Below are 10,913 nucleotides of genomic sequence, written 5' to 3'. Positions count from 1 at the left end.
TCAGTGTTTTCCGAACTCTGACTGTTCATTCCGATATTTATTAATTACTTTCTTTTTACTTTCTTGATTATGTGCATATTGTTTTGTATTGCTAGGATATTATTACTACGCTGCTGATAGAAACATAAGCATTTCGCTGCACCTGCAATAACATCTGCAAATCTGTGTACATGACCAATAAACTTTGATTTGATTCGATTTGTTTTACACTTTTAACATAGGCCAGGCCCTAATGTTACCTCACATCCCCCTGGGAAGAAAACATATCAATTTGCTCAACTTGCCATTGGCTGAAACATTGGCTCAATTTACCTCATGGCTATTGGCTCAACTTACCCCAAGGCAAACATTTTGACTATATTAGCCCACAAAGCTACAAGGATGTGCTTTCATGCTACGTTTAGGGACCTCATATTAAAGCTTATAGAGACCCCAACTGATGTACAGAACAATCATATAAGTATCAACTTCGGTTTAGATACAAGCATCATGAAACCTATAACACAATAAATTAATTTGACTTGGTGAAACTTGCTTACCACTTTTTCCATGTGGTTTCTTCCTTCCCAGAACTCTTTCTTCCTTCCTATGAACTCTTCCTAAATATTTGGTCAAATTATATGGTTTCCTAGAAACAACACTGGCTCAACTTACCCCACTCTCCCCTACTGTAGGTATTTGAGGGGAACCAGGATACTGAAAATCCAGTGCTGGCCCTGTTTAATAAGTTGTCAACAGTGGTAAGCTACATCCGCATCAATCCACAGACCTGGTACTAGAATGGAACTGTGTCTTAGAGCTGAGGTTCTGGGCTGTATCCTCCCATGTATGTCCACCATCATCATCATCAACACTAGCTTAACACTCAGGAAACATAACCTCAACAACATTCAAATGTTACCACTGAATTTTTCCATTACGTTGTGTCTTTTCACTCCTGTAGATCCCAACAACATCTTCGCTTGGCAGCAGACGGAGCAATGCACCCAGAACAAACTGGACTTCAGACACCACAACTACAAGGAGATGAGGAAAGTAAGTCCTGAAGTGGAGACCTTCAACACTCACCCATAGGCTACTGGTGTAGTTTGAGGGTTATTTAGATGGTGGATGGATGACTCTCTATGTAGACAAACACTGAATGAAGACTGGTTAATATTTTGCAAATGTAGTGCTGCATTCATAACCAATTAGGAAGGTGGTATTCGGCTGGGAAAAATCCACTTGAACGCCCATCCAACTGGCAGTAACTAGTGGGAAACTTGTCTATCATCCCTGAGCTCCGATTTCTCCCACATGTTGACCTCTGACATCACCTACTACGGAAATGACCTCAATTAACAGCCTTTTTGACAGTAAAAAAAAATTAACAACATAACATTATTTATAAAAAGCAATCTATTCATATGTTTTTTTTTAACACTATCATTTGTTTACAAGCATGTTAGCTATACTTTTAGTTTATGGTTGGCCATTAACCAATTGACGTTTCTTAACGAGGTCAAAGCATTTGAATGCATCCAACTGGTATTTACGACTTTAACAGGTAATTACCACCTTTCCACTTGGTTATGAACTCAGCATCGATCGCGTTCCCTTGCTTAGAAGTTGCATGCATCAACCAATGGTTGCGTGCCATGTCATCGACTGTGTCATCGGGCACCAGATTGCTATAACATATGATGTGGTTAGATTTAAAATACCTTTTGGGGACAAGAGCCCTCTATTCATCTCTATGGAACTGACCATATTCACAGCCATATATCTGTTGCGTTCCACTGCTTAGACTTTGCATGCATCAACCAATGGTTGCATGGTGTACCACGTCATCGACTGTGTCATTGACTGACAGATTGCTATATCATATGATGTGGTTATCTGATAAGTAAAATACATTTCCAGGCATTTTAAGATCTGGCAACGTCTAAGCAGTGAAACGCGACCACTAACTCAACTACTTCCTGTTTTCCTCTAACAATTAGCAAACTTCTGACCAATAAGAATAGAGCCAGGCAGTTTCAAGGTAGATAATCATTCATATTTCCATTCTAAACAACTGACTCACCATATTTTAGAACTACATAGAGACTTAGAAAATAATAATTTATCTCAAAAAAGAATCATACACTGGCTAAAATGTTGTGATCTTGTGCACTCTAAATAAGTGCAGTAGGGACCTTACAAAGGTGCTATCTAGAACCTAAAAGGGTTCTTCGGCTGTCCCCATAGGATAACCCTTTGAAGAACCCTTTTTGGTTCCAGATAGAACCCTTTTGGGTACATCTAGGACCCTTTCCACAATGTGTTCTACATGGACACAAAAAGGGTTCTCCTATGGGAACAGCCAAAGAACCCTTTTGGAAGCATTTTTTTCTAAGAGCGTAGGAATCCATTGCATGCAACAGTTAGCAAGAAACTCCCTCCCTTCCATTCAATCTACTCTGTGTGGCGCTTGACTGACCTGTCCTGGAAGCAGAGAGTTTGTGGTTATAGCTACCTCCCTCAGTCTCACCGAAAAACAAATATTATTCAAGTTTTTTTCTTCTTTTCCCCTCCTCACTACACTGCCACCACCGCTCAGTAAAGAGCTGGAGGTGAATCTGACCATTATGATATAACACTGGGCTCTTGTGTCCACACACACACACACACACACACACACACACACACACACACACACACACACACACACACACACACACACACACACACCACACTCTCCCTATGTGCTCTGCAAACTAATCCAAGACTTGGATCTATTTGTAAAGTAGTAAAACTCTACTGTACATACTGAATCTTTCTTCTCACACTTAACCACAGGAGGTTGGTGGCACCTTAATTGGGGAGGACAGGCTCGTGGTAATGACTGAAGCGGAATTAGTAGAATGGTTTCCATGTGTTTGATGACATTGCATTTGCTCCGTTCCAGCCATTATTATGAGCCATCCTCCTCTAACCAGCCTCCACAGCACTTACCCATCATAAGGCAGTGTTACCCAATCCATTCCTGATGGACCCTGTGGGTGCAACAACAACAAAAAAATCTGTCCCCCAAAAATGTGCACACCCTGGGGGTCCCACAGGAATGGAAGTCTTCTGCCCACCAGACAACACCATAATGCTCAGTACCATTTAACTCTGTCCCTCCTCAGCTCATGAAGTCAGTGACCGAGTCCTGTCCTGACATCACCCATATCTACAGCATCGGGAAGAGCCACATGGGCCTCAAGATGTACGTCATGGAGATCTCTGACAACCCTGGAAAGCATGAGCTGGGTAAGTAGATATAGACCTACTCCAGTTTATGAAGTTTTATCATAAGGCAATACTACATAACGTATCTACAGTACCACTGCTATAGTACTTTGTACAGTATGCTCTCAGAGACTGGAGTCAACCCTTGTCTACACTGACAGGTCTAAAGTGTTTGTTTGCGCCCATTGAATCAGTCTGCCAGTACTGGCAACTGCTAATACCCCTTACCGACAGCACTTATAATGGAAGAGAGAGAGCCAGGAATGCCGCAGCATAGACGGAGAACTGGTTAGCCTGCACACTGGAATAGAGAGGAAAACCCTATTATATAGAGGGTGACTAGTCTTAGTATGTCAACACTGGAAATTGTTGGCCTGTTTTGTATGGAGTAAAAAGCTTTCAATGGTTTTTGACTGTCAACTTGACTGTATATATTTGTTAATCTCCAACTCTCTTGGCAGAGGTTAAGCCAGCTTGGCTTGGTAAATGACTCTGTCTCTCCATGTCATGTTCCAGTATTTATAATGTGAACTCATAGATAGTGGGTTCATGGTGAGAGAAATGTTCCTTGTTTCTTTTTTTGTGGGGTTCCTTCCTATGTGACGTAATCCCTAATGTATTGCTGTAACACAAGGCTTAAAGGATGACTGTACTTCCTGATTTGGCCTCATTCTGAAGATAACTCATTAAGAAATGCTAGCAGCCATGACTGAAGCTAAACAAGAGTTGTCTTAAGGGTGTGGTTTGATGTGGGTGTGTTATGTTTGCATATTGTACCTTGGCTGGTTTTCTTATTTGTCCCTCCTGAGTCACTGTAGCAACAACATAGCCACTAGTCTGAATTAATCTAAGATAAATCAAGAAATCTGTCATTAATTTAGAAGTTTTTGCCGAGGTCTTAGTCGAGCAATTTTACATCTAGGTAAGATGTTTGGTCTGGCTGCATGCTCAGAACTGATTTCTTAGAACAATAACATGTCTACAACATCATCATCTGCAAGCTGTCAAACTATCATAAATAAAGCACGAGCTACACACTGTTTGTCAGTGCCCAAAATCACTTGTTAACTAGCTAAATTCCAACTCTGTGTTTGCTAATGAAGCTAGCAAGTAGTAGCTAGCAGGCACATTGAGCAGCCAGGCCACAAACAACTTATCAAGTCACTGGTGAGTGGAGACGTGTGTGCTTCGGTGCTGTTTAGTTTTTAACAACTTTCTCATTATCTATTACCAGAGTGTGAGTCTGTCTGGCAGTGTTTCACAGAGAAAACTGTCACGGGAGACACAAGATGCTCACGAATGGGTTTTGGAATATTGACAAGATGCAGATGGGAGACAAGTTCACTCTGATCGTCTCAATTCTAATTTTGCCGAAAAAAGTGGCAGACTCGAGTGATTGACACTATAAAAAAACATCAGCAAGTGGCCACTCCATAAAGGGCTTAGGGCCAAGGGTTATTCCAACATAACATTGGGGACGTGTTGTCTTATGTAAACAAGTCTGAGGCGCTGCGTAAAGTGCAGATCTGCTGTCTGGAGATCCTGACTGCTATCTAGAACCTAAAAGGGTTCTTTGGCTGTCCCCATGGGAGAACCATTTGGAGAACCCTGTCATAGCTCTCCTGTGACGATCTGAAGGATCAGGTTACAGTGGATCCGCTCTACAGTGTGCTCTCTCTCGTAGAGGGGGAGAGCAGGAAGTCTGCTGTTTTATGGGCGGTCATAAAATACGCTGCTTCTATGCTCTGTTGTGTTCGAGATTGGAATGTAAACTGTGGAACACAGAGACCTTTGGACATCAACATTTTGAATAATTAAACAATATTTCTATTTTTGGGAATGTGGGAATGGTCCGTGGACACTTAAGGGAGCGTTATGTCGAGTGTGTTTCATTTGGTGATCTCATGAAGGACAGGAACACACATAACTGTATCTCTAAAAGTGTACATTTCCCAGCTGTCAGGTTTACATATAAATATTGTGAAACGTATGTGATTAACCTCTCTAGGGTAGGGGGCAGTATTTGCACGGCCGGATAAAAAAACTTACCCGATTTAATCTGGTTATTACTACTGCCCAGAAACTAGAATATGCATATAATTATTGGCTTTGGATAGAAAACACCCTAAAGTTTCTAAAACTGTTTAAATGGTGTCTGTGAGTATAACAGAACTCATATGGCAGGCAAAAACCTGAGAAGATTCCTTACAGGAAGTGGCCTGTCTGACCATTTCTTGGGCTTCTACACTCTCTTTATTGAAAACTGAGGATCTCTGCTGTAACGTGACACTTCCTACGGCTCCCATAGGCTCTCAGAAGGCGGCAAATCGCTGAATGATGTCTTTGCAGGCCCTGGCATTTGGATAATGGTCGATCAGAGAACAATGAGACTGAGGCGCGTGCACGAGGCGAAACCATGTTTTTATTTTTTCGTCTTTGAACTAAAACAGGGTTTCCCGGTTGGAATATTATCGCTTTTTTACGAGAAAAATCGCATAAAAATTGATTTTAAACAGCGGTTGACATGCTTCGAAGTACGGTAATGGAATATTTCGAATTTTTTTGTCACGAAACGCGTCGGGCGCGTCACCCTTCGGATAGTGTCTTGAACGCACGAACAAAACAGAGGATATTTGAACATAACTATGGATTATTTTGAACCAAACCAACAGTTGTTATTGAAGTAGAAGTCCTGGGAGTGCATTCTGACGAAGAACAGCAAAGGTAATCAAATTTTTCTAATAGTAAATCGGAGTTTGGTGAGGGCCAAACTTGGTGGGTGTCTAAATAGCTAGCCCGTGATGGCTGGGCTATCTACTCAGAATATTGCAAAATGTGCTTTTGCCGAAAAGCTATTTTAAAATCGGACATAGCGATTGCATAAAGGAGTTCTGTATCTATAATTCTTAAAATAATTGTTATGTTTTTTGTGAACGTTTATCGTGAGTAATTTAGTAAATTCACTGGAAGTTTGCGGTGGGTATGCTAGTTCTGAACGTCACATGCTAATGTAAAAGCTGGTTTTTGATATAAATATGAACTTGATTGAACAAAACATGCATGTATTGTTTAACATAATGTCCTAGGATTGTCATCTGATGAAGATCATCAAAGGTTAGTGCTGCATTTAGCTGTGGTTTGGGTTTATGTGACATTATATGCTAGCTTGAAAAATGGGTGTCTGATTATTTCTGGCTGGGTACTCTGCTGACATAATCTAATGTTTTGCTTTCGTCGTAAAGCCTTTTTGAAATCGGACAGTGTGGTTAGATTAACGAGAGTCTTGTCTTTAAAATGGTGTAAAATAGTCATATGTTTGAGAAATTGAAGTAATAGCATTTCTAAGGTATTTGAATAACGCGCCACGGGATTCCACTGGCTGTTGAGTAGGTGGGACGATTCGTCCCACATACCCTAGAGAGGTTAAACATGAAACTATTTGTGAAAAGATGTAACATTATGTTAACCTTCTAAATGAGAGTATGGATTTTCATATAAAGTTTAACCTGTTATGGCTAGGGGGCAGTATTTTCACGGCTGGATAAAAAACGTACCCAATTTAATCTGATTATTAGTCCTGCCCAGAAACTAGAATATGCATATAATTATTAGCTTTGGATAGAAAACACTCCAAAGTTTCTAAAACTGTTTGAATGGTGTCTGTGAGTATAACAGAACTCATTTGGCAGGCAAAAACGTGAGAAGATTCTGTACAGGAAGTACCCTGTCTGACCATTTCTTGAACTTCTTTGCCATCTCTATCCATTACAAAGGATCTCTGCTCTAACGTGACACTCCCTACGTCTTCCATAGGCTCTCAGAGCCCGGGAAAAACCTGAATGTCGTCATTCCAGCCCCAGGCTGAAACACATTATCGCCTTTCTCAAGTGGCCGATCAAGGGACAGTGGGCTTAGGCGCTTGCACTGGCCGCCCCCGTCTTTGTGTTTTTTCCTCTGTTTACCGAAAAGGAGATTCCCGGTCGGAATATTATCGCTTTTTTACGAGATAAATTGCAAAAAAATTGATTTTAAACAGCGGTTGACATGCTTCGAAGTACGGTAATGGAATATTTAGATTTTTTTTGTCACGAAATGCGCCATGCGCGCGACCCTGATTTACCATTTCGGATAGTTTCTGGAACGCACGAACAAAACGCCGCTATTCGGATATAACGATGGATTATTTTGGACCAAACCAACATTTGTTATTAAAGTAGCAGTCCTGGGAGTGCATTCTGACGAAGACAACAAAAGGTAATCAAACTTTTGTAATAGTAAATCTGATTTTGGTGAAGGCTAAACTTGCCGGGTGTCTAAATAGCTAGCCCGTGATGGCTGGGCTATGTACTTAGAATATTGCAAAATGTGCTTTCACCAAAAAGCTATTTTAAAATCGGACATATCGAGTGCATAGAGGAGTTCTGTATCTATAATTCTTAAAATAATTGTTATGCTTTTTGTGAACGTTTATCGTGAATAATTTAGTAAATTGTTAGTAAATTCCCCGGAGGTTTGCGTGTGGTATGCTAGTTCTGAACGTCACATGCTAATGTAAAAAGCTGTTTTTTGATATAAATATGAACTTGATTGAACAAAACATGCATGTATTGTATAACATAATGTCCTAGGTGTGTCATCTGATGAAGATCATCAAAGGTTAGTGCTGCATTTAGCTGTCTTCTGGGTTTTTGTGACATTATATGCTAGCTTGAAAAATGGGTGTCTGATTATTTCTGGCTGGGTACTCTGCTGACATAATCTAATGTTTTGCTTTCGCTGTAAAGCCTTTTTGAAATCGGACAGTGTGGTTAGATTAACGAGAGTCTTGTCTTTAAAATGCTGTGAAATAGTCATATGTTTGAAAAATGGACGTTTTCGGATTTTAGAGGAATTTGTATTTCGCGCCACGCCCATCATTGGATATTGGAGCAGGTGTTCCGCTAGCGGAACGTCTAGATGTAAGAGGTTAACTAGTCAGTGGCCACACCCCCGTGAGCCCAAACATCACATTAGGCATCATAGAACCGCCCCTTCTTCCACAGAGCATAAAACCACTTTCTACAAAATGTACATTAAGTCAGAGAACGCCGGGACGGAGTCCCCACGTTGGAATGGCTACAATTCTATAGGCCATCAGACCAGAAAATATGGAGGTGACACTACCTGTTGAAATGGTTAGGCACTACAACTCTACCAAAGGATAAGACCATACAGCGTTGAGCATTGGCTACACGGCTGGAAATTGTTAAATTCTGAGACTATCAATTCACTACAGAAGTAAGAAATCCTAGGCCGCCGAACTACCAGTCTGCAGCTGGAAATGTACAAAGCCTAGGACAAGAATACCGACACCACCATAACATCTATCCTATGCGACAACGATGGGTACGCCTGACGTATCCATTATGAACACAACCAGAGACTTTCTGTCGATTGACTCTCCAGCAGACGGACCGGTGACCCCAGAGAGAGACAGCAAGACATACACCAGTAAATATGTAAATTGCAATTTATTTTCGAATGAGCGGTCGTTCATGTAAGGTAGTAGCAATATCTATGAGTGTCGTTATCAGCTATGAGTTTCCCGCTCTTGAGCGGTCCACACCCCCTTTCCTTTGTCTACCAAGCCGTCATATCGGTTTCGTCCGCTGGGGACTTTGTCTTTGTATCATGTAGTAACCCTTGTATAACTAATTGTGTGTGTGATTATGTATTTCTGTGATTATTTAGTTAGTTAGTAAATAAATAATTAAGCCAATTTGTATATCGCTGATTCATCATTTAGGCTAGGGTGCATGCAGATATCCAAGGGTTTGTGACGTTCAGTAATGAGAACTGATGAGGTACAATACATTAATGAGAATTACTTATCGATAAAATATGAAAATATCTGAAGAGTCAATTAGGGAAAGAGAGACTCTATAAACATTTTCCAGTGGTACCCCAACTTCCTAATTAATTAACCCTTTCACCCGTTCCAAATATCTCTAACGGTCGCCCCAGCGTGAGTTTTTTATGCACGTGATGTTCGAACGTTCTCTCCATTCCAGAATGTGATTGTTACATAAACAACAACACTGAATGGCTCAGAGTGGGAGTGAGAGGTTACCGTGATTGACTGCCTGCACGTGCCATTTGTATCAATAAATCACTATCATAAAATGTTTTGTGTGGTATTATTGATATATTTAGTATTTTATTCACGTTTTTCAATTACTCGTGATAAATTATGCGTTCCGATTTTTGCATAAATTGTAATGGGCGCATAGTATGTGTGTAAAATAATGTTTTGAAGGTTGTACTGATTATGATGAGCTAAGCTAATTCCAGCTATGTGTATGGAGCCATGTTTGTTGACATACAATGCATTCTGGGTTTCACGTAATCGTCTGTTTGACCAAAGATGTTATAACAAAATGAGGTGAGTAAGAGTTAACTCATTTTTTGAGGACTTCCGGAAATGAATGGTGGGATGTGAAAGACGGTAGATGACACACCCCTTCAAAATGCAAACAAACAGACCAAACTCATCTTGTCTTCTCTTATCTTCGGTTTCTGTGAGGAAAAAATGCATGGCTGTGCGCTGAAACTAATCGTCGGATAACTTTCGATTTCTAGAAAGTGTTTTACCTAATTATTTTGATCAATGGTGAGCTCACCCGTGATGTGATTAATTATACATAGTAATTGCTATTAGCTAATTCATATTGTAGTTTACGTCAGCCGAGAGTTAGAAAATATGACCGCTTGTGTTGGGTCAATCTTTCCTCAGTTAGCGCTAGGACAAATGTAGCCAACATTTTTCCGGTTAGGATGATTGTGTTGTGCTATATATACACTTCTGTGAATATCTGAACATTGCATCCAAAAATAAACTGCTCACATTCTGGAGATAACTTTGTAAGGACTGTGTTTGTGTAAATAGTTTCTGAAAAAAGTGTGGCCAGCTCAAATGCTGATTGTTGTGTCATTCGAAACTGGCCGTTCTAAATGAGTGTTCTAATCACACGGGGTGTGATCGTACGCTTCAGGGACCACTGTAGAACGATCACACCCCGTGTGATGGTACGTGTGAAAGGGTTAAAAAGTTTACATGATTAGTTTAATCACGTAATAATATTTACACATAGAGAATTGATTTGATAAAATAACAGTCTTCACATTTAATGACAGTCACAGACACGACAACCCTTTTTGGTTCTAGGTAGAACCCTTTTGGTTCCAGGTAGAAAGAAGAACCCTTTTGGGTTCCATGTAGAACCATTTTCACAGAGGGTTCTACATGGAATCCAAAAGTGTTCAACCTGGAACCTAAAAGCGTTCTACCTGGAACCAAAAAGGGTCCTCCTATGGGGACACCGCAAGAACCCTTTTGGAACCCTTTTCTCTAAGAGTGTATGATTGGATAGAGTGCACGGAGCTGATAAAGCGCAATCACCACAGCTGCTTCTCTCGTGTTAGTGTGTAACTGTGGAGCTGTCCACTGTAACAGTGGAGCTGTCCTGTGATAAGTTCCCTCATGCCAGTGAGCTGCCCATCGAGTGGGAGAACAACAAAGAGTCTTTACAGGTCTACATGGAGCAGGTTCGTCCATCAATAGTGTCTAGTGCAGTTTAAACAACACGATGGTGTTCTTTATCCTTACTCTATATTACCGC

This window comes from Salmo salar, chromosome 05, assembly GCF_965601325.2.
Source record: "Salmo salar chromosome 05, fSalSal1, whole genome shotgun sequence".
Taxonomy (NCBI): Eukaryota; Metazoa; Chordata; class Actinopteri; order Salmoniformes; family Salmonidae; genus Salmo; species Salmo salar.
This window is presented reverse-complemented; position numbering follows the sequence as displayed.